Source organism: Chlorocebus sabaeus, chromosome 7 (assembly GCF_047675955.1).
Source record: "Chlorocebus sabaeus isolate Y175 chromosome 7, mChlSab1.0.hap1, whole genome shotgun sequence".
Taxonomy (NCBI): domain Eukaryota; kingdom Metazoa; phylum Chordata; class Mammalia; order Primates; family Cercopithecidae; genus Chlorocebus; species Chlorocebus sabaeus.
This window is the reverse complement of record NC_132910.1, coordinates 100,295,477-100,320,565: the sequence shown is the minus strand read 5'-3', so window position 1 is coordinate 100,320,565 and position 25,089 is coordinate 100,295,477. Positions and strand designations below refer to the sequence as shown.

General features: G+C 32.9%; 1 protein-coding gene across 1 annotated transcript in view; it reads left to right on the top strand.

Moving 5' to 3' along the window:
• Positions 1-25,089, top strand: part of IQCM (IQ motif containing M) — a 398,588-nt gene that overhangs the window by 198,113 nt on the left and 175,386 nt on the right. The window lies entirely within an intron of this gene.

The window sequence follows — 25,089 nt, the reverse complement described above, 5'->3', positions numbered from 1 at the left end:
AGTTACATCAAGTTGAGTATACTTTAAACCATCGTGTTTTAAATACTGATGCTAGGAGGCTTTCTCCTGGATAGTTAGATTTGGTACTGGAGAACACGGTCAAGTTAAAATGTGTAAACATTGTAAGCTATTTCAATATAATATAGTTTCACAGAAAATCATTTCTTTTCTGAATAATAAATGAAAAATATTGTTTATGGGAATATTTAATAATTTAAATGGAGAAAGATTTCTCTCTTCACTAAAGACTAATAAGGGGATGTAAATTGTCACAAAAGCATGAAAAAAATCTCAATGAATTTTCCTTTAATTTCTTAAGATTCTTCTCAGCTTTTCTTTCTTTTTTCCCCAGCTTTATCAAAATATAATTGACAAATTAAAATGGTTTATATTAAAGATGTAATGTGATGATTTCAGATATATATGCATTGTGTAATGACTACCACAATCAAATTAATCAACATATCCATCACCATCCATAGGCACTGTGTGTGTGTGTGAGTGTGAGTGTGTGGTAAGGACACATAAGAACTATTCTCCTAGCCAATTTCAGGTAATTAATACAGTATTAACTACAGTCACCATGCTGTACATTAGATCCCCAGAACTTATTTGTCTTTCAAACTGAAAGACAAAAATTTGTATGTTTTGACCAACATCTCCTTAATTCCCTCCAACCTTCAGCCCTGGCAACTGCCATCCAACTCTATGCTTTTATATCAACTTTTATAGATTTCACATATAAGTAAGACTACACAGTGTTTGTGTTTCCATATCTGGCTTATTTAACTCAACATAATGTCTTCCAAGTTCATCTTTATTGTGACAAATGACAACATTTCCTTATTTTTAAAGGTTGAATAGCATTCCATTGTGTATAATACCACTTTTTTATCCATTCATTTGTTGACAGGCACTTATATTGCTTTCTTATCTTGGCTATTGTGAATAATGCTGCAGTGGAGGTACAGATATCTCTAACAAACTGATTTCATTTCTTTGGATATATACCCAGTAGTAGGATTGTTGGATCTTATAGTAGTTCTATTTTTAATTGTTTAAGGAAATTCCATACTATTTTACATACTGGGTATACCAATCTACATTCTACCAATAGTGTACAAAGGTTCCCTTTTCTCTGCATTTTTGCCAATACTTGCTATCTCTTGTGTGTTTAATAATAGCTATCATACTAGGTGTGAGGTAATATCTCACTGTTGTTTTGACTTGCATTTCCCTGATGATCATATACCTGTTGTCCATTTGCATATCTTCTTTGAAGAAATGCTTATTCAGGTTTGTTGGCCATTTTTGAATTGAATTATTTGGGGGTTTTTACTATTAAGTTGTATGTTTATCATTTATTTTGGATATTAATCCTTTATCAGACATATGGGTTGCAAATATTTTCTCGCATTCTACAGATTTTCTTTTCATTTTGTTGATTGTGTTTCCTCTGCTGTGCATAAGCATTTTAGTTTGATGTAGTCCCACTTGTTTTCTAAAAATTATTCTTATTTTTTATGATAGAGACTGGGATCTAAGTTGCTTAGGCTAGTTTTGGACTCCTGGGCTCAAGTGATCCTCCTGCCTCAACCTCCCAAGTGGCTGGGACTACAGGCACATGCCACTGTGCCCAACTGTTTTTTGTTTGTTTGTTTTTGCTTCTGTCACGTGTGCTTTTGGGGTCATATTAAAAACTAAAACCATAGCCAAGATTGCCATCACAGTGCTTTTCCCCTGTTTTCTTCTAGAAGTTTTGTGGCTTTAGACCTTACATTTAAGTCTTTAATCCATGTCAAGTTAATTTTTAAATATGGTGTTAAATAAACATCTGATTTTATTCTTTTCCACGTGGTTATCAAGTTTGCCCAACACCATTTATTGTAAAAACTATCCTTTCCCTATTGTGTATTCTTAGCACCCTTGTCAAAAATTAGTTGCATATAAATGCATGGGTTTTTCTCTGGGCTTTCTATTCTATTCCATTGGTCTATTTGCCTGTTTTTATGCCTGTACCACACTGTTTTGAATACTATAGCTTTTTAATATAGGTTGAAATCAGGAAATGTGATGCCACTAGCTTTGTTCTTCTTTCTCAAGATTTATTTAGCTATTCAGGAACTTTTATAGTTTCATGTAATTTAGGTTTGGTTTTTATGAAATGCCATTGGAATTTTGATAGGGATTGCATTGAATCAATAGATCATTTTGAGTAGTATAGGCATATTAACAATGTAAAGTCTAATTCATGAATACAATATATCTTTTCAATTATTTGTGTCTTCAATTTATTTAATCAGTGTCTTATGGTTTTCAGTATACAGATCTTTTACCTCTTGGGTTAAATTTATTCCTAAATATTGTATTTTCTTTGATGCGATTGCAAAGGGAGTTGTTTTCTTAATTTCTTTTTCAGATAATTTTTTGTTAATGTAGAGAAATGCAACTGATTTTTGTTTGTTAGCTTTTCTTTCTATTTATATACTCATGCTCTGGCTTTCTACTGTGTTTAGAGAATGTCACCACAATGTAATTGAGAAGAGATGGTAAGGAAGTGAAACAAACATTTCAAGACTTTTTTTTTTAAATCTAAAGAAAGGGCTCACATACTAGTACGAAGGTGTGAGTAAATCAGAATGTAAAGATGGATGCTTCATTATATGTTTGGAGTTCTCTTCTTTCATTCTTAGTGCAAATTTACACACTTCTTTACCTATGGACTTTCTTTTGCCACTGCTGTATCCTAGTATCTGGAACAACTTTTTAGACTTTGATAAATATTTGTTCACCTATTTGTAGATGCATCTACATCACTTTGTGCTTCAGTTTAGGTTAAGTGACTTTTTCTTAATGATAAAAGTATTTAATTTTTATTATAGAAAATTTGTAAAATATAAAAGTATATAAAATTTTGAAGAAATAGCAATTGTTAACATTAACTATCTCTCTAAGATTTTCTGTCAATATGACATTATTTTATGAAAATCCAGATTTTCCATATATAGTTTGAACATATTTTGTTTAACACTACTCATCAGTTTCAAAACTACAAATAATTTTTACAGTGTTATTTTTGACAGAGTAGTAATCTGCCATATGGATGTTCTATAATGTATTTATTGTTATACATTTAAGTTGTTTTCATTTTTCTTATAATAATAAAATAAAAAATTAAATGCAGCAAAATATAACTAATCAAGTAGTTAAAAATATATGACTAGTGTTAGTAATTTAAAATATGTATTTTTTTCAAATTAACAGCTTCATAGGGATATTTTTCTCTACTCAGTATTTTAGAATATATCATAATGGCTTAGATTTACAGCATGGCTCTGGGGTTAGCTTGCCTGGGCTTAATTCCCTATACTACCACTTTCTAGCTGTCTTTGGACAAGTTATATATTCCTCCTATACCCCGCTTTTTTCAGCTATAATAAGAAGATAATATCTAAGTCACTGGACTGTTGTGAGGCTTAAATGAAATAATTATGTAAAATATGTGGTCCATTGTAAGTGTGCAATAAAAGTTTGTTATTATTCATAAGTAATTCTCACATATTCTTAATTATGAAAATAAACATTTATAATTATCTTTATTTTGAAAATGTTTAAAAATTAAACAAAATTGTATAATGACTCATTTTAACAGAGATTTTATATTGAATGCCATCAGTTGGTTTCTACCCATATCATCTCTTTTGATTATCATAATGATCTACCTGCTAGAGGAGTTGATATGCTCGTTTATACATATTTTATGGATGGGAGAACTGAGGCTTAGAAAGAGACTTTTCTAAGCTCATTGATGGAGCTGGAACTTTAATATTGCTCTCTTCGAGTTAAGGTGAATGCTTTTTCCATTCTACTCTGTGCAGACATTTTAAAAATCAATGTTATAAAAACATAATTAGATAGATGATTAAAACATTCTTGATAGCAAGAGCTGCCTTTTATTCATGTTTCACAGACTAGCTTAATGCCTTGCAATATGTTAGATTTTTCTGTAAATGATTGTGTCTGTTAAGATTCTTATTTAAACTAAAATTTTCAAAAGAAAAGTTAATTTAAAAGCATATTTTTATTATAATGCAGAAGATTGGGAAACTTTCCTTTACAGAAAGGGGCCACTCCAATGTAATTTTAAATGTGTCTAATTATATTGGTCCATCCAGCTACAACACTTTTTGATGCATAAGAAGATTTAATTTAAAATGGAGGAGATATTCTAAAATACGAAAAGACAACAGAAAATTGATGCAAGAAGGAGCTAAATTAATGGATTCCTATTTGCTTCTGGTATATATTCTATTCTTAAAAGAATTTGATTTTATGCATTTTAGATTGTCTGTCATCTTCATTCATACTGACTTCTTTGATTGTGTGTAATAGCTCCAGATGTGCAACCTACGCATTTTTTCATCCAGTATATTATTTCACCTGAACGCATATGTAGCTAATTCAATTGATTAACTACTTTAGTGTACGACACCAAGTGGGTCACATTTCTGAAACTCTCTTCAGGTATTTTTAGCTTTTTTTTTTCATTCTTTATTCTTATCACTATGGTAACAAAAAAAATTTGTGACTGAGGACATGATTTTTGTCTAAAAATCTTACTTTGGGAGAATGAAGCAACTTCCGGCTACATGTGTAGGTAGATCTTAAAAGCTGCAGAATATGCAAACATGAAAACCATTACTTGATATTCATTTAAATTCCAATAAATGAAACTAATAATATGAGAATAGCATATCACAAAGTAAAGAAAATAATGAATTGTGGGCATATATATATTATCTACTTATACTTCTGTCCAGTCCTTAGAAATGTGAACTTTGAAGGTTTTCCCCTGTTTTTCCAACATGTAAATAGAACTTTTAGTTCATTTTCTGCAATTAAGATAATCAAAAAACTCAACAACGATAAGTTCATTTGTAGTGAGGAGCCCTAGAGAAAAATCTTAAAAAACATGAAAGGTACTTACTTATGTTCTGTTTAACCTGAAATATCTTATGCATCTGAACAAATTATAACCTGAGATATGATATGAATCATTTTAGGTTTTCTGACTAGTTAGTGGCAAACTATAACTATTTCCTGAGCCCCCTGTTCCTCAGACCACAGCTTAGTCCACCACAAACCAACAATGCTGCATTTTCTGCTCCTTTACCAATATATAGCTTGTTTTTATTAGATGGGAAACATATAATGATTTTCTCTTAAAAGTTTTTCACATTAACAGGCACTCTAATCATAAAGTTTAATTATTTAGGAAGGGATTTAAAAGGATATTTTAAAAATAGAGGAATTTAGACTACAAAAAATTTAAGACTGAAAAATTCTGATGGCAAAAGAATGAAGACGTATCAGAGGTAACATGCTACAATAACCTTATTTTAAATAACTTCTAAAATAGAAATTTAACACATTCTTATTGCAAAACATTTTGAAAATACACACTAAAAATAAAAGGTGAAACACTGGCAACTTTATGTTTGAGAATGGCGTGAGGCTCCTGACTAGGGATCAGAATAGGTAGTCACTTCTTATAAGGATCTTATAAGTTCCCCCATTAATATTTGGTTAAATGTGTTTGGCAATTTATCTTCTTCATTAATAGAATAAAAGTAGGATCACATTATACATATGTTGCTGGTGCAAATCTCAGCTCACAAGTTCACTGTTTAAGACCTACTTTATATTTTCAGGCTTCATGCATCAGAAATTTAATTTCAGGCAATTTGACTTTTCATTCTATTTTTCTGAGGTTTTTGCTAAATAAGAGTGGATGACAGTCAATCTCTATTGCTACTGTCAGTCCCAGCCAACCACTGATCTGCTTTTTGTCTCTATAGATTTGCCATTTCTGAAAATTTCTTGTAAATGGAATCATATAATATGAAGCCTGTTAGGTAATGACAGAGCTTGTGGGGTCCAGATGATCTGCAGTATTATCTGTTAACTTTGGCACTTCCTGGTAGTTAGTTCACTACATTACCACATACTAGATCACTTAAGCAATGACAATTTAGTGTCTCATAGTTCTAAACACTAGGAGTCTAAGATCAAGGTGTTGGCAGATTTGGTTTCCCTTAAGGCCTCTTTTCTGAGCTTGTTTTCCTTCTGTGTCCTCACACGGCCTTTCTTCTGGGCATGATCACCTCAGTATCTCTTCCAGTTTTATAGAGACTCCTGTCCTGTTGAAATAGGGCCCCACCCTTATGACCTCATTTAACCTTAATGCCCTCTTTAAAGGTTATGTCTCCAAATAAAGTCACATTAGGGGTTAGAGCTTAACAGTTTAATTTTGGGAGAGGACACAATTGAGTCTCTAACACCTGGGATATCCATTGATTTATTGGCACTTATTAGTCAATTTAATCAGGATACAATAAAGATTCTTTTTTAATTTAATTTAATTTTATTTTTTGAGATGAAGTCTTGCTGTGTTGCCCAGGCTGGAGTGCAGTGGTGCAATCTTGGCTCGCTGCAACCTCTACCTCCTGGGTTCGAGAGATTCTCCTACCTCAGCCTCCCAAGTAGGTAGGAATACAGGTGCCCACCACAATGCCCAGCTAGATTTTTGTATTTCTTTTAGTAGAGATGGGGTTTCACGATGTTGGCCAGGTTGATCTCAAACTCCTGGCCTCAGACGATCTGTCTGCCTTGGCCTGCTAGGATTACAGGCATGAGCCTCTGCTCCTGGCCAATTCTCTTTTTATTTTTTGACATCTCTAATGAGATATAATTTACGTCTTAAAAAATTCACGCATTGTAAGGATTCAGTTAAATGATTTTTAGTAAATGTACATTGGTGTACAACCATAAGCATGTTAGATTAAATTTAAAGATTTTTCATAACCTCAAAACATCATTTTGGGCCCAAAATGAGTAATCCCTACTCTGACACCTAGCCCCAGACAACCATTAGACTGCCTTCTGTCTCTATAGATTTGTCATTTCTAAAAGTTTCTCATAAATAGAATCATGAAATATATAGTCTACAATATATAGACTGGCTTTTTTCAACAATATTTTTGAGGTTCATCCATGTTGTAGCATATTTTAAGTACTTCATTCCTTCTTATTGCTGAATAAGATTTCATTGTATAAATAAGTCACATTTTATTTATCTATTCATTAGTTGATGGACATTTAGGTTGTTTCCACCTTTTTGTTATGAATAATGCTGCTATGAACATCTCATTGTGGTTTTAATTTGCATTTCTCTAATAATGAATGATATTGAGCATATTTTATTAGACATTTTTATTTATCTTCTATAGAGAAGCCGCCTAATCAAAACTTTTGCATATTGTTTCAATTGAGAGCTTTGTTTTCTTCTTATTAAATTATTGACTTCTTTCTATTCTGGATACAAATTATTTATTAGATATATCATTTACAAGCATTTTTCCCAGGCTGTGGAATATCTTTTTCTTTTCTTAATGGCATCCCTGAAAAGCAAAGGTTTTTAATTTTTATAAAGTATAATGCATCAGTTTTTTTTTTCTTTTCTTGGGTATGTTTGTGTTGTTATATCTAAGAAGTTTTTGCTTGTAACAAGATAAAGGTTTTCTTCTATGATTTTTCCAAGAATTTTAATGACTTACTCTTACTTTTTGGTCTATAGTTTATTTTCTTTCAGCCTATTTGCATATTTGAATATAAAGTGTTTTTCTTATAGAGAGCATAGAGTTTGATCTTTTAAAAATATTGTCTGATTGGAGTCTTTAATTCATTCATATTTGGTACAATAATTGATATACTACATTTATGTCTGTCATTTTACTATTTATTTTGTATATGATTCATGTCTCCTTTGTCCCCATGTTCCTCGTTTACTTTCTTCTTTTGAATTTTGTATGTATACTTTTAGTTTATCATTATAATTATACCAGGAATTTTTAAAGTATATTTTAATAATTATTTTCTTAGTGGTTGCTCTAGGTGTTGCAATATACATTTTAATTTATTACAATATTTTTAGATAAATATGAAAATAATTCCAGTTAAACATAGTCACTTTGCTTCAATACAGCTGCCTGTCATACCTCCTTTGTGTTGTTATTGTCATATATATAACACATGAAATTTATAAGCCTAGCAATATAGTTTTATAATTATGTTTTATATAATAATATAGTTTTGAAAGGAGTTAAGAGAAGATATTTGCAGATATCTTTTATACTGTTATATATATATAAAACAAATATATAAGTATATAAAATATATCTGCAAATGTATATTGCAAATGTGTATATATATTCATATATATATATGAATTCCTTTGCTCTTCATTATTTCTTTTGCTCTTTACCATTTACCATTTCCTTTGCTCTTCATCATTTCTCTGGATATGAGTTACCATCTGGTGCCTTTTTCTTTCAGCAGGTCTTCTGGTAATGTATTCATTTAATGTCTTTATGTCTGGAAATGTCTTTATCACCTTTATTCTTGAATAATAGTTGCTGGATATAGAATTCTTCGTTGCCAATTTTTTATTTTTCAGTCAGAATTGTGAATATGTCCTTCCACTACCTTCTGACCACCATTAGTTCTGATGGGAAATCAGCCATTAATCTTATTTTTGTTATCTTGTGTATGATGAGGCATTTTTCTCTTTCTATTTTCAAGAGTATGTCTTTGCCTTTGTCTTTCAACAGTTTGGCTATGGTGTGTTTACATGTGATCACATCATGTTTGTTTATTATAGTTGGGATTCATTGAACTTCTTAGATTTTTAGATTAATGTTTTCCATCAAATTTGGCAATTTTCAGCCAATATATTTTTATTCACTTTTCCTCCTCCCTCCTTTCCTTTGATAACTCTCATTATACTTACGTTAGTACAGTTAAAGTTTTCCCAGAAGTCTCTGATGCTGTTTATTTTTAAATCTTTCTTTGTTCAGTTGTTCAAATTGGATAACATCTATTAATCTACCTTCAAATTCACTATTTCTTTTTTCTGCCTTTTCAAACCTGTGGCTGAGACCATTTTGTAATTTATTTCATTATTGTATTTTTCAACTCTAGAATACATTTAGTTTCATTTTATTGATTCTATTTTTCTTTATCATCTGTATTTTTAATTTTATCGTATTTTTCTTTAATTCTTTAAATATAATGTATATTAATTATTTAGACATGTTTATAGCAGTGTCTTTGAGTTCTTTGTTAAATGTAACTCCTTTTCACATAAGTATGGGTCACGCTTTTCCATTTCTTGGCATGTCTTATTTTGTTGTTGTTATTGTTGAGTACTGGAAATTTTAGATACCATATTGTTACAACTATGGATTCTCCCCTTACCATTATGGCCTGCTCCAGGATTTACTTATGTAAAGGTTTTGGGCAGTGGTGTCTACAACTTTTGTGTAGCAGGCTGCCACTTTTCTGATATTTAGTAGGTATTCTTTAATGCTTTCACCCATCTGAGAGATAAAAGTACATTCTCTTTTCTGGTTAATAATTTAAGGAATAAGTCAAAAAGTGAAAGGAAATTCATGAAAGCGTGCTAATGGATACCTTCCTTAGTTGAAGCAATATAGAGTCTTTTTCAATAAAATTGTTTGTAAATATAATTAACAAATATATTTTAAACACTTAATATGTGCTGTGAAAAGTAATGTGGTTCAAATATTTCAGACTCTCCATAGTAACTAGAGAGACATACACACCTATAACTACATACATACCATGTTGCAAGTGCTTAGACATTCACACATATATCAAGTGCTCAGATGATATAGTATTAATTATATGTTCCTTAGATAGAGGGTAGGATTTGAGTTAATCATTGGAAGATGAGTTAACTAGATAAGAAAATAAAAACAAAGGTTTAACACATAGAAGACAGTCAATGTGCAAAGCAGATTAGAATTTTCAGGATAGCTGGTAACACTGAATAGGGGAAAGTCTGTGTCTGTGGGGTAGATACCTGGAGAGGGGGCCATGCTACTAAAACTGCTGACTAAAAGACATCTGATCATTTATTTAGATCTAGTTAATTATGATTGCTTTTCCCCATGGGATTCTATTGTTTTCAGTTCATTATTTACCTATCATCTGCCTACTGTAAATGGATGTTTTCAAATATACAATGCAAATTAGATTTTGGAAATAAATCAATTTTGTCAGTAGAAGCTATTTAAACCCTTTCCCCTAGGGCTGAATACCTCTGGATAAACAAGAAACCAAACACTAAAGGCAAAGAGCAACCCTGAAAGATTTGTCTTATCATCACCTTGCTTTAGCTACCTAATCCAGGCAGCTGTTTCTACGATTCTGCTTGCTCTCTTCCCTAGCACTTTTTAAAGATGGTCTCATCTTACATTATTTAACTCTGTTAATGCCTGCTTTCACCCTAGCAATAGCTGTGCAAAGCCTATTAAAGCCCCTGGGAATCATCATGGTTAGCGAAAGACTTTTTCTTCCCCCGCCACTTTCCTGTCTACCCTACAGTCATGTGAGTTGTTACTCCAATTAGTAAGTTACTCTAATTTGCCAGTCTGTATTTTTTAAACCTTTGACTCTTATTATTTGGTTTGATGTATTTGTACCATTGTTATATAAGCTGCACAGAGAATCTGATTAAATTCTGTAATATTACTTAACAACAGTTATTCTTCTAAAGTGTGTCTGTTTTCTTTAAGTAGAAAATAATCATCTTTAAGAAACAGTGGGAACAGCAGGGGCTTTAGAATGGTATAACTTCAATAAAGGTATAATTACTTTCATAAGTCTGCTGGAGAGCAAGCCTTTTGGTTCCTTTTGTTAGATCACTGTTTATTAAGATTATACACCCAGTACTCCTAACATGCAGAGAGCCACTAGCAAGTCTTTGTTTTATAATATTAAATTACTATAATATCAGGAATATAAACTCCCTGATGAGAACAACTTAGCTATACAAGTCTCTGATACATGAAAGGAACACTAATATAATATATTGTATCATAAATTCTTGATATACAAGCTGTTAAGATATGCAAAATTTTAATTAATATACTTATCCCAACATCATAAATATAATATTAAGGATATTTTTATTTTTTTCTGGCATTTATCTTGGTCCAGAGTCCTATAAATTGCTATAGTAAAATGAAAACTTCCAAAAGACTTAAGGTAGTTTTCAGTCCTTTACTGTCATAATGTTTTGTAGTTCTCACTGAATTTGCTTAAGTCACATTTAGTAATGAACATTTTTCTAGCTTTTCTGAATCAAGCTTTTATTATACATTATGCATTGCTCAATAAGGCAACATGATGCTTCCATGCTGTGAAGCCTATCATGCACGATATAAATTATTAGTAGTATTAGATTGAAAGCTTATGATTCAGGTTTGTAAAAGCAAGCCTCTTACTGGGAGCTGCCAGTTTGGCAGAACATAAACCAATTGTTTATGCTAAAAGCTTGCTTTTTAAAAAAGTTTACCTCTAGAGCCATGATTGGTCCATAAGAGTTTAATTTTGGTATTTTGATTTCCAAAATTTAAAATTCAGTTTTCATGTTGAAATCAACATGGAATACAGTAGTGTAGCTATGTCTTTTATAAACCTTGCTGACTTATAAAAGGAGGTATTTATGGAGTAAACTTCTTGGGGGCATAGGTTTTCAGAGATTAATGTAAATATCTCATTTTCCTACCATAAAATTATTGAGTTTTTATTCTTTAAAAATATTCTTGTCAATGATTCCTTAGATACCACTGTGTATATAATTTTAGCATCATGAGGGACCTAACATCCTTTTGGCTCACATTGTTCTGTGGTTTGGATATAGAGGACATGATTTTCATATACCTCTTCATATGCACTTGTCATCTTTTGAAGTAAACACAGATACACACATACAAGCATATTTGCATAGCACATGCATCAATAGTAATGCCCATCAGCATTAACAACTTCCTATAATAAAGGCAGATATCAGAACCATCTCTTTCTCTTTTGTGTAGCGTTTAACTCATAATACTAATCAGAAAAGGCACAAAATTGAATGTACACTTACAATTTATAGTATACATTTTCTAGCATTAAGGTTTACATTTAACATTAAACAAATATTTAACTAGTGGTTCTTAACCAAGGTCTCATCACCTATTTATGTATTTAAATAAATTGTAAAGTGAGTGCCAAATAAGTTAATTCTAAGAAAGTTAAGGTCCCTAGATTTTTAAAGTAAGAAATAGATTCGAATGGATTAAAGGATAATCCCTATACCATCACTGTCACTGACTAAAATTCTAAAGACAAAAAAAGCAGTAGAAATTTCCCTGCCAGATATATTACCCTTCTTGGACTTTTTCATTCTATACAAATGTGAGAATTAGTCTTTCTAGTTCCATTAAAAGTGCACTTAATATTAAGATAGTTTGTAGAGAATGGATTTATTTTTTTCTATTAAATCTTCCTGTTTAACAATAGTGTTGTGGTTTGGCTGTGTCCCCACCCAAATCTCATCTTGAACTGTAGTTCCTATAATCCCCACGTGTCATGGGAGGGATTCAGTGGGAGGTAATTGAATCATGGGGCCAGTTACCTCCCTGCTGTTCTCATGATAGTGAGTTCTCATGAGAGCTTGTGACTGTATAAGGGGCTTTCCCCACTTTCATTCTGCACTTCTTTTTGCCTGCTGCCATGTAAGATGTGCCTTTGCTCCTCCTCTGCCTTCTGCCATGACTGTGAGGCTTCCCCGTCCATGTGGAATTGTGAGTCCATTAAGCTTATTTTTCTTTATATGCCCAGTCTTGGGTATGTCTTTATCAGCATCATGAGAACAGATCAATACAAATAGGCTATCTACTTAAGTTTTGTTTTATATTTTTTAATAAGGGTTTTTAAAAAAATTCTCTATAAAGCAAAAATCACAAGCATTCTTATACACCAGTAACAGACAAACAGAGAGCCAAATCATGAATGAACTCCCATTCACAATAGCTTCAAAGAGAATAAAATACCTAGGAATCCAACTTACAAGGGATGTAAAGGACCTCTTCAAGGAGAACTACAAACAACTGCTCAGTAAAATAAAAGAGGACACAAACAAATGGAAGAACATACCATGCTGATGGATAGGAAGAATCAATATTGTGAAAATGGCCATACTGCCCAAGGTAATTTATAGATTCAATGCCATCCCCATCAAGCTACCAATGAGTTTCTTCACAGAATTGGAAAAAACTGCTTTAAAGTTCATATGGAACCAAAAAAGAGCCTGCATTGCCAAGACAATCCTAAGCCAAAAGAACAAAGCTGGAGGCATCACGCTACCTGACTTCAAACTATACTACAAGTCTACAGTAACCAAAACAGCATGGTACTGGTACCAAAACAGAGATATAGACCAATGGAACAGAACAGAGTCCTCAGAAATAATACCACACATCTACAGCCATCTGATCTTTGACAAACCTGACAAAAACAAGCAATGGGGAAAGGATTCCCTATTCAATAAATGGTGCTGGGAAAATTGGCTAGCCATAATTAGAAAGCTGACACTGGACCCTTTCCTTACTCCTTATATGAAAATTAATTCAAGATGGATTAGAGACTTAAATGTTAGACCTAAAACCATAAAAACCCTAGAAGAAAACCTAGCTAATACCATTCAGGACATAGGCATGGGCAAGGACTTCATGTCTAAAACACCAAAAGCAACGGCAACAAAAGCCAAAATTGACAAATGGGATCTAATTAAACTAAAGAGCTTCTGCACAGCAAAAGAAACTACTATCAGAGTGAACAGACAACCTACAGAATGGGAGAAAAGTTTTGCAATCTACTTATCTGACAAAGGGCTAATATCCAGAACCTACAAAGAACTCAAACAAATTTACAAGAAAAAAACCAAACAACTCCATCAAAAAGTGGGCAAGGGATATGAACAGACATTTCTCAAAAGAAGACATGCATACAGTCAACAGACACATGAAAAAATGCTCATCATCACTGGCCATCAGAGAAGTGCAAATCAAAACCACAATGAGATACCATCTCACACCAGTTAGAATGGCAATCATTAAAAAGTCAGGAAACAACAGGTGCCGGAGAGGATGTGGAGAAATAGGAACACTTTTACACTGTTGGTGGGATTGTAAACTAGTTCAACCATTGTGGGAAACAGTATGGCGATTCCTCAAGGATCTAGAACTAGAAATACCATGTGACCCAGCCATCCCATTACTGGGTATATACCCAAAGGATTATAAATCATGCTGTTATAAAGACACATGCACACGTATGTTTATTGCGGCACTATTCACAATAGCAAAGACTTGGAATCAACCCAAATGTCCATCAGTGACAGACTGGATTAAGAAAATGTGGCACATATACACCATGGAATACTATGCAGCCATAAAAAAGGATGAGTTTGTGTCCTTTGTAGGGACATGGATGCAGCTGGAAACCATCATTCTCAGCAAACTATCGCAAGAACAGAAAACCAAACAAAGCATGTTCTCACTCATAGGTGGGAATTGAACATTGAGATCACTTGGACATGGGAAGGGGAACATCACACACTGGGGCCTAGTGTGGGGACGGGGGAGGGGGGAGGGATAGCATTAGGAGATATACCTAATGTAAATGACGAGTTGATGGGTGCAGCATAACAACATGGCACATGTGTACATATGTAACAAACCTGCATGTTGTGCACATGTACCCTAGAACTTAAAGTTTAATAAAAATAAAAAATAAATAAATAAATTCTCTATAAAGAACTTATGAATCCCTTTTTATACTTATTTCTAAGAACCTTGGTTTTCTGTTGCTCTTGGGAAATGAAGGAGATTCAGTTTTCTTATATTGTTTCTTAAGTCAGGTGCTAGATACAAAGAAGCTTATTTATTTCTTTTTTATATGTCAGAAATACTTCAAAATAAAAATATAAAAATTCTCTCATTCCTTCCTATCACATGTGGAATAAACACTTAATGAATGACACATTTTCTACCTTTCTGACTTCAGCTCCTATTCCTCTCATCTTTGCTCACTGCACTCTAATTAGGCTAATAACTTGACTTTTTAAATACACTAAATTACTTACATTTGCTGTTTCTTCTATTTAAAATTTTCTTCCATCATGGCTCCCTTTGCAAGACTTTGACTCATATCTCTGCTTCAATATCAATTACTCATAAAGCCCCTTCCTGACTTTTCTCTCTAAAATAGCCTGCTGTCCTCCCACTGACATCTGCCCTCCATCTTTGCTCCATTACCTTAATATTTATTTTCTTTCATCCCACTTATTACTACTTGAGATTATATTACACATGTTTTTCTTTATTTGTTTATGGTCCATCTCCTTCTTCTAGCCTGTTGATTTCCAGTATGGCAGGGGCCATACTTTTCATGTCCACTGCTATGACCCAGTTCATGGAATAGAACCTTGTTTGTAAAAAGGAGGGAAGAGATGGTGTCACCAGCCACAGCAGACTGAAGGCCACATGCCCATACTAAGCTAAGAAACATGAAAGGAAAATCTTTCCTACTTTCCTTTAAAACTAGTAGTGTAGGAAAAAATTGTAAAGAGGTAGCATATGCTCACATAGTCCTCTGATGATAAAAAGAAATGATTCAGACTTTTTTTTTTTTGTCTTGTCTTGGGACAAAAAAAAAAAAAAAAAAAAAAGATAATTATCTTTCAGAAAAAGCCTGCTCCTCTCAGAACTTTCCAAAACTCTTTGTCAGGAAAGCTTGTGGAGATCCTATAGTACTTCCCAGGTAATACTTTCTTATTCATGAGTATTCTGTGTGATTCTTGGGAAATATTATTTCAAACATGGCATCTCTTGTAGGTCTCTTGCCAATGTGTCGCCTTGTAGGCACTGAGAATGCCTAATGGACCCTGGCATCATACCAGCATTGCCTTTGTATACTAGGTAAAAGACATGTTGCTGCTGGTGTATTTATTTGTTTGTATATTGTTTTGGAGCATTCTAAGGTGAAAACAGCTTTCATGTATACTGAGGCTGTATCTATACAGGAACACTCGCATTATTTTCTGCTATGATCTTGTGAACTTAGGACACACTTGCAGAGCCAGCCAAGTGTGAGTCACCCAACAAAAGTGAAAGTTGGGAGGGGATTAAATAAGATTAGGATTCAGATACATGAGATGATAGAGGAGCTGACCCTGGTGTCAGGCAAAGCTACCCTCTTACGTGGGCAAGAATGAACCTTCAATGACCAGTCATGTTAATAAGACACCTGCTATAAACAATATGTTCATAAGAAAGTTAACAAACAGTACCAGACCAGTGTCTGTTATGAGTGAGGAGAAATGGACTGTTTAATCAGAGAAAATGTTTAAATATTAAAAAGATCATTATTCTAATTGTTAAAATAAAAATGAAACAGAATGGTAACTAGCATGCAGTCTCCTCTGAGGGGCTCAGTTGTGCTAGTGCTACATATAATTAATTTTAAAAGCTGATGGCTGCCAGTTTACATCTAAGAAATTTCTACATATTTATAACAGTTTCTGGTGGCAAATACATTGAAATTAATGCTTTTTCCTCTTTTACATACTAGACTATAAGCACCGGGTCATTATCTTATGCCTTTTTGTATGCTCAGGATTAGCACATTTTAGAAAGGTTGATAAATATTTGTTGAAGGAAAGAAGGGAAGGACAAAGAGAAGGAAGTGGTAGTTGGAAAGAGAGAGAGAATAAGGAAGGAAAGAATGCAGGGAGGAAAGAAGGAAGCAAATTATTAGTGAGGATTACAGTAGTTTTGAACTTTTTTAGGTTGAAACATACAGAGTTTAGAAAAATAGAGAAAAATCTCTTCTCAAATGTTTATCTTGGTTACCATCATTTCTTGCCATTTGAAAGGAGTTAGAAAGGAGTTTACTCAGAACTGGAATACCATGCAGATACTTAAGAGGTAAAACTCATGTCACTTTTTAAGGGATGAGTTTATGCATATGACAAAGAACGAATCAAATAGTTCTTCATAGAATCTTACAATACAATGAATATAGTAAATTTATCATGTAGACACAGGTATAACTTACTCTATCATTTCTGCTCCTAAGTAAAACTTTTTCACATGAATTCCAGTATTGTCTAATTATATTGAATATATACGTGAAGTATGAAAGTTTTTCTTAAAAGTATTTCCAAAACATCCTTGCAGATAAGTTCCAGTTCTTTTTAGTCCACCACTCATCAGAAAATAAATGTGATAATTGTGCATATAGAACATGAAACAAAGTAGCCCATACATTTTTAGGAATCTGCGCCTCTGCTATTTCTCTACCTGGAGACTTTTATGGTTTAAAATAGGCTATGATGTTAACTGATTGAGCACAATTAGTGTGTGTATGTGGCGGGGCGGGTGGGGAGGTTGTGCCTGTGTCTGGAGTATACAATAGGTAACATGATAGCTAGATACATCTTCATTGGATAAGGTGTTAACCTTTTCTTTGTTCTTTCTACCTGGAAATAAATCTCTCTGATTGTCTTACCTGAATCAGGCCCCTAGTGGCAACTATCAGTGGTAAAGTACAACATGAAGAGAAACTAAATAGATTTAATTTAGAATTTGGGATTTAATCTACTTCCAGTCCCTTTGCCATAATTCTCTCAGGACTAATATATTTCAAAACTACTTTTATGTTCCAATAACTTAGTCTATGTGTCAATTCCGTATCCTTTCTTGGATACACAGAGATTGCTTTCCTGGTTTTTCCCATAGATACATAGAGTTTTCTATCCCATTCACTCATTCAACAAATATTTATTGAACATCTTATATGTTGTATGTTCTTCAGGGTTTCATGGGTACAGTATGAATAAAGCAAATTTCCTGCCCTGCTGAAGCTTGCATTGTCCTGGAGAGGGAAATAAATATATATATATATTTTATGTATATATATACATATACACATGTATATATTTCTGTATCAAATCAGTGATATGTTCTATGAAAAAAAACTAAAGCCAGGTAAGAAGATAGAGAGCAAGGTGGGTACATTTTTCTTTGGGGTGGTCAGAATAATTGTTTGGAATACAGTGGTGTTTAAGCAAGGACCATAAGGAAGTGAGGGAGGAAACCATATTGATGACTGTGGGAAGGATCAAGTCCTAAGGCAGGAGTGGATATTGATAGACAGCAAGAAAGCCAGCGTAGCTAGAACAGATGGATCAAGGCAGATGGCGAAAGGAAACGACAGTGGAGCACTTGCCAAGGACTAGGTCATAGAGGATCTTGAAGGCAGCATTAAATACTTTAGATTTTATTGTAAATATGATGGAGACTTCATGTGACTTATATTACAAAAGAGTGGCATGACCTTCATGCGAATGGGCTGTGGGGCCCAAAAGAGGAAGCACGAAGAATTGGCTAGGAAGCTATTGCAACTGGACCCGTAAGAGAGTGGGAAAGCTCAGTTAAGTGGGTTTACAGGGTATAATGAGAATAATGAATTCAGGAACCTCTCAAAAGGAGCATTTTATAACCTTTGGAATCCTTGCAACTAAAAACTGGGCTATGTTAGAGATGTTCTCTGAAGAGTTGTAGACTTTTGGTAATAGTGCAAATCTTTATTCAAAGATTTGGCAAAATCCCTATAGCCTAGCATATGTCCTGTAGGAAAACACTGTTGGTCAATGCCAATGAAAGTCTGAGATGGGATGAGACCTTTTGGTTTTATGAGAAAAATATGTCACCAACCCAAGGGAAGTAAATTAAATATAATAACTAAAAACCAGAATATTTGGAATGACGTAAACCTTTCTTCTAAAATATATTCTTCTGGCTGGGTGTGGTGACTCATGCCTGTAATCCCAGCACTTTGGGAGGTCAAGGCCCATGGATCACTTGAGGTCAGGAGTTTGAGACTAGCCTGGCCAAAATGGCTGAAATCCCATCTCTACTAAAAATACAAAAATTAGCTAGTCGTTGTGGTGTATGCTTGCAATCCCAGCTACTAGGGAGGCCGAAGCAGGAGAATCACTTGAACCCAGGAGGCAGAGGTTGCAGTGAGCTGAGATTGTGCCACTGCTCTCCATCCTGGGTGATGGAGCGAGACTCTGTCTCAAAAAAAAAAAAATATATATATATATATATGAGAATATATATATAGAAGAATATATATACACACACATATAGAAGAATATATATTTTTTGAAGAATTCTTCAAAAAATATATATTCTTCTATATATATATATTTTTTCCCCTACCCAGTAATATTTGCTTTTCATAATAAACTTTGCTCATCAAATATTATGTCTCTGTGCTCAATTCCTTTACTTCTGCTTTATTGCTACCTTTTCACTTATTAAAGGAGTCTATTATTTAATGAAGACCCTTTAGTGCAGCAGAATAAAAATACTTTTACTTCTTATGCAAAAAAAATTCTTCCTTTTGCTCCTGTAAGCCTCATCTCAAGCTGAATGCTATTCACACCTCAGAGAGCTTCTATAGTGCAAGGTACACTGTCTGTCAAGTTAACTGATGGTCAGAAGTACCATCTAATGAGCATTTCAACTAACCTAAGACAAATTGTGGCATGTGAGAAATTTGTTTTGGGGAGTCCTCTATCAATGGTGATACTTTTATATTCATTTTTTATGCCCAGAATCCTCATTGCCATGTTCTGTTACCTTAATTCCTCAGGCTTATTCTTTCCTAATTTACTCTCTTGCTTCAAACATTTGATTCTCCCATGAACCATTTCTTCAGAGCTTTCCAAGGCAATTGGATGATTACATTTTACCTCATCTTTTCAGAATTTGAGATTACCTATTCGTTATGTAGTAATATCTGATGAGATAGTGATGGGTGCATAATACTATCCTTGCTATGTAGCAGATATGTAATTTTATAAAATCTTTTAATACCTTAACTCAAAGAATTGATAAATGATGATTGAAAAAATGTCAAGCTGTGAAACTTTTTGGGTTCTACATGGTGCCTCAGTTGAGAAGACCGAGTATTCTATTTAAAATTCAAGATAGGCTGGGTGTGGTGGCTCATGCCTGAAATCCCAGCACTTTGGGAGGCCGAGGTGGGCGCATCATCTGAGGTCAAGAGTTCAAGACCAGCATGGCCAACGTGGTGAAACCCCGTCTCTACTAAAAATACAAAAATTAGCCGGGTGTTGGGGGCAGGTGCCTGTAGTCCCAGCTACTCAGGAGGCTGAGGCTCGAGAATCACTTGAACCCAGGAGGTGGAGGTTGCAGTGAGCAAAGATTGTACCACTGCACTCTAGCCTGGGTGATAGAGCAAAACTCTGTCTCAAAAAAAAAAAAAAAAAAAAAAAATCAAGATAAATCTCTCATGAAGATATCCAAGCAACATAATTAAGTAGCTGTTATGTACAAGATGACTAGGAAGAAATACTGTTACTGAGTTGATTGCTGATGTCAGGAAAAGGAAAGTGGCATTATTCTTTGAACATTGTCTCAGAAAATCACTTTTTTCTTCATATTGCTGTATGGTTGTGTCTACTTTAACACAGCATGGCATGGGAGAAACAAAAAGACCTGAGTGAAATATAACTGTTTTAATTCTGTTTCCACCACTAACTAGCTGTATAATCTTGGGCAACTTTCTCTTTTGGAACCTTATTAACTTCTGTGTAAATTAGAATAATACATACTGAAATTCATTAGGTATCTTACTCCACTCAGGCTGTTTTAACAAAATACTAGAGACTGGGTGGCTTAAACAATAAATATATATGTCTCACAGTTCTGGAAACTGGGAAGTTCAAGATCAAGGGGCTGACAAATTCAGTGTATGTGAGGGCTCTCTTCAGGACTTGCAGATAGCAGCCTTCTTGCTGCATCCTCACATGGCAGAGAGGAAGAGCTCTTGTTTCTTCTTCTTATAAGGACACTCATCTCATTCTGGAGGCTCCATCCTCATGACTTAATTTAAACCTACTTACCTCCCAAAAGCCACCTGCTAATACTATCACATTGGATGTTGAAGTGTCAACATATGAATTTAGGGAAAGGCACAAACATTTAATCCATAGTAAGAGGGAAATATATGTCACATATAAAGCAACATATCTTCAGGTTCATAAATATTAGTCACTTCATATCCTTAGTCTTTCTTATTCTTGTGAAAAAGATTCAACTATTAAATCTGCTTTGGTAGGTGTGGCCAGCACCATGACTGCTTTAGTGCTTGATAGTTTATGGGAACGATAATCATGATCTTTTTATAGTAAGTTTATATGGTGATTCCTGTTAGTTTTTGCTGAGATCATAATTCCAGGAGTCAGATAGGAAAGTATTTTGGCATGTAACTAGAATTCCCCTTGCTGTACTGATCCGTAAATGTCCTATAAACTGACTATATATTATTACTTTTCCAAGAGGCTATAAAAATAAATACTGGAATTTATTATTTAAAAATTTTCATAATAAATTATTTCCTTAAAATGGAATAAAACATTCATTAATAAGCAAAATATATAGGAAACAACAACAAAAAGGATACAAATTATGCAAGATAATTTTTTAAATTCTGGATATTAATACATTACATTCACAGTTTGCATATTTAAAACATTGCCATAAAATATTTTTTCATGGAATTTTCTAGTTTTACTATTTACACATACGTTCATTGTCAAAAACAATATCAGCTCATTTTAATTCTGTTGAGGGCATTTTATCATTATAGTGTAATTTATTTATACATTAAACATGGATTAATCTGTCATGATGATTGCACAGAGAAGTAGGTTTCATTTGTCTAGATTAAATTTCCATTTGTGTAATGTAAGCAGGCTACAAATTATTTGAGGAGCCATGTTTTACATTTTTATAGCTCTTTGAAATTTTTCACAGTGAAAATAACTTTTTTGATGATATAAATAATGCATTTTTGTAAAATTAAAAAATATTCAATGCTCTTCTTCTTGCTTATATATGCATATAAAAGTACATGTTTGTGGTCATTGTTTATTACACTGTCTGGAATTGCCATGAGAATCTTCTAACCCTTTTCAATGTCTTCATAACGTTCCGTGATATAAATATACCCCATTCTATTCAGTCATTCTCCAGTTAGTCAGAATTTACTTTGTTTATAGATTGATGCCATTATAAACATCTTTTTGGATTGGTGCTTCTATTTTTATGAAACAGATTTATAAGAGTAAAATTGTTGGATAAAAGCATATAAATATTTTAAATTTTGATTGATATCTACAGAATGATTATCAATTCAAATTTCTCAGCAAAATTTGAGAACATCTTTTTATTTCTAAATTCCCAATGGTAGATGTATTTGCCAATGTGATGAGTGTGAAATGATTTACACTTACTTTAATTTACATTTCTGTGATATAAGTTGCTCTTCATATATATGTAGCTCTTCTATGGAATGCCTATTTATAATATTTGTTTTTCAATTTTTTATTTGTCTTTTTCTTACTGATGCAATTTTTACTCTATTTATATATTAATCCTTCACTTGTCACGTATTTTACAACCATTTACCAGTCATTTAATTAAGACCTTTGTTTATGTTATTTTTGGTAATGTGAAATATTTAAATTTCTATGTAATTAGTATATATTTACACTTTTGCTTACCATTTTTTTGGTTAAAAACATTTTTCAAACTCCAGAGTACACATAGAACCTATTAATGTTTTCTTCTAAAATTATTATTTTACAAATCTTTAATACATCTGGAACTTATATAGAATGTAGTGTGAGTAGAGGTCCATCTTAATTTTCTTCCAGCTGGATATTAATGTATGTCAATATCATTTACTGTCTTTTGACCACTAAGTGAAAATAATTCTTTGTACAATAAATTCTCGTATATGCTTAGATCTAGTCAAGGGCCCTTTGTTCTGTGGTATTTATCCATGTGTTTGTTATAAAGCTTTTGGTAGGACTGACTGCTTCATTCAATCTATTGCCAGTTTAACATCTATGAATCACATATTTTTTGTTTTAATATTTTGTTTTAATACATTTTGTTAGCAAATTTGCTGGCATTGTAGTGACTTTCCTAACATAAATATACTTTTTTATAGTGAAAATCCTGCTGCATTCTATTTTGTAATATTTTACGTAGAATGTTTCATCTACTTTCATAAATGAATCTAGTCTGTGATATTTAGATAACTTCAAATTTTGCAGTTAAGATTATGTTGGTTTCATAAAATAAAGATCTTTCTGTGATCTCCTAGGGTTCAGGAAAGTTTAATTAAAATACTGGATTTATTTTTTCCTTAAAGATTAGGTAAAATTTAGGTAGGAACATTGGGTTCCAGTGCTTCTTTGAAAGAAAAATCATTGATCACTGTTTCAATTGACTTTAAAGTAATTGCTTTATTCAAATACCCAATTTTTTTGATTACTAGTGATACTTTATGGTACCGCTACTAGTTTATATTAGTTTTAGGAAATTATTGGTTTCTTTTAGGTTTATAAGTATATTACGATCAAATTGTTTTGCTTGTTCTCATAATTTATTTTAATATTTTCTCTACAGATGGTTATGTCTCTTCTCATTCTTATTGTCTTGTATGTCTTCTCTACTCTTCCTTTGAAAGCTTGCAAAGATTTTCTATGGGATTAATTATTTTAAACCACTAGGATTTGAATTTACACTTTTTTATTTTTTGTTTTCTTTTGTGTTCATGTTAGCTTTTATCAATACTAATTTTATTTTTTGCTTATTTTATTATTTAAAATGTAAAGATGTGTATTAAGTTCCTTTGTTTGTAGTTGTTCTCCCTTTACAATGCTACAAATTTGATCTAGCTATAGCTCTAGTTCTCCTAATTTTTTTGGTGTGAAGTATTCGTTTTTCACTCTCTCTAACAGAGTTCTTTCTTTATTTTAAATATTTCTTTAATGAGGCAAAGCTTACCTACTCTAAAGTGTACAAATCTTAAGTTTACAGCTGGATGAATTTTACATATCTGTACTGTACACTTGTGTAGCCACTATTTAGATCAACATGTAGAACATTTTCATTGCGCCAGAAAATTCCCTGTGCTGCTTCTCAGTCAGTACACCACTCCAAGAGATAACCACCAAATTGACTTGTATCACCATACAAGTCATACATAATTTGACAACTTCTTGTAAGGCGAATCATACAACATCTACTCTTTTCTGTCTGACTTCCTTCACTTTTAACATTTCTGGGAGTCATCTGTGTGGTGTGTAACAGTATTACATTTTAAAAATTGTTATTTGGATTTCCAAATAAAATTGTTACTTGAATTTATCTATGATAAATTATTCATTCTCCTGTTGATGGACATTTGATATATTTCCTGGTTAGGGTTATTATACACAAAGCTGTTATAAACATTATGTATGCAATTATGTATGAACAAGTTAGTATTTCCACCCACTCTTTTCAGTCTAGAATGCATTTACTCTGTTCTTTTCCAACTCTTTGGTTTTGCAGAGATAGTTAATTATTTGTACTTGAAGATCATTTGATTTTTCTTTGTATTATTAATATTCCTTTCCAGAATTCTTATTTAGTAATTACTTTGTATATAATCCCAGTCACTTTCTCATTGTGCATTTTGATATAAATCTACCAGCTAATCAGCCAATCAGTTCATCAATTGATCTGGCTATCCACCCATCCATCTATCTACAAATATTGAGGTAGATATTCCAGTGAATGGTTATTGCTCACCTTTGTCTGCTCTCCTCTTTGTCTTTCTCTATCTGTGGTTTTTCTTCTGATTTATTTTTTGTGATAAATCAAAGTAATACTTGGGTATGTGGTCTCAAAATACTGACTTTCCATAAGCATATTTATTTTTATATTTATATATTTACTTTTACCTGACATGTGAACTGTCTTTGTGTAAATATGTTTGGTTATATTCCTTTCTCCTGACACCTTGAGGATTTTTTTTTCAACTATATTTTAACTTCCTATGTTGTTGATGAGAAATTCATACTTTATCTGATTCATTTTTCTTTTTAATTGCATGCTATGGACTGAATGTATTTCCCAAAATTCGTATGCTGTAGCCCTAATCCCCAGTGTGATGATATTTGGAGATGGGCCTTTGGGAGGTAATTGGGTCATGAGGGTGGGTCACGATGGGATTAGTGCT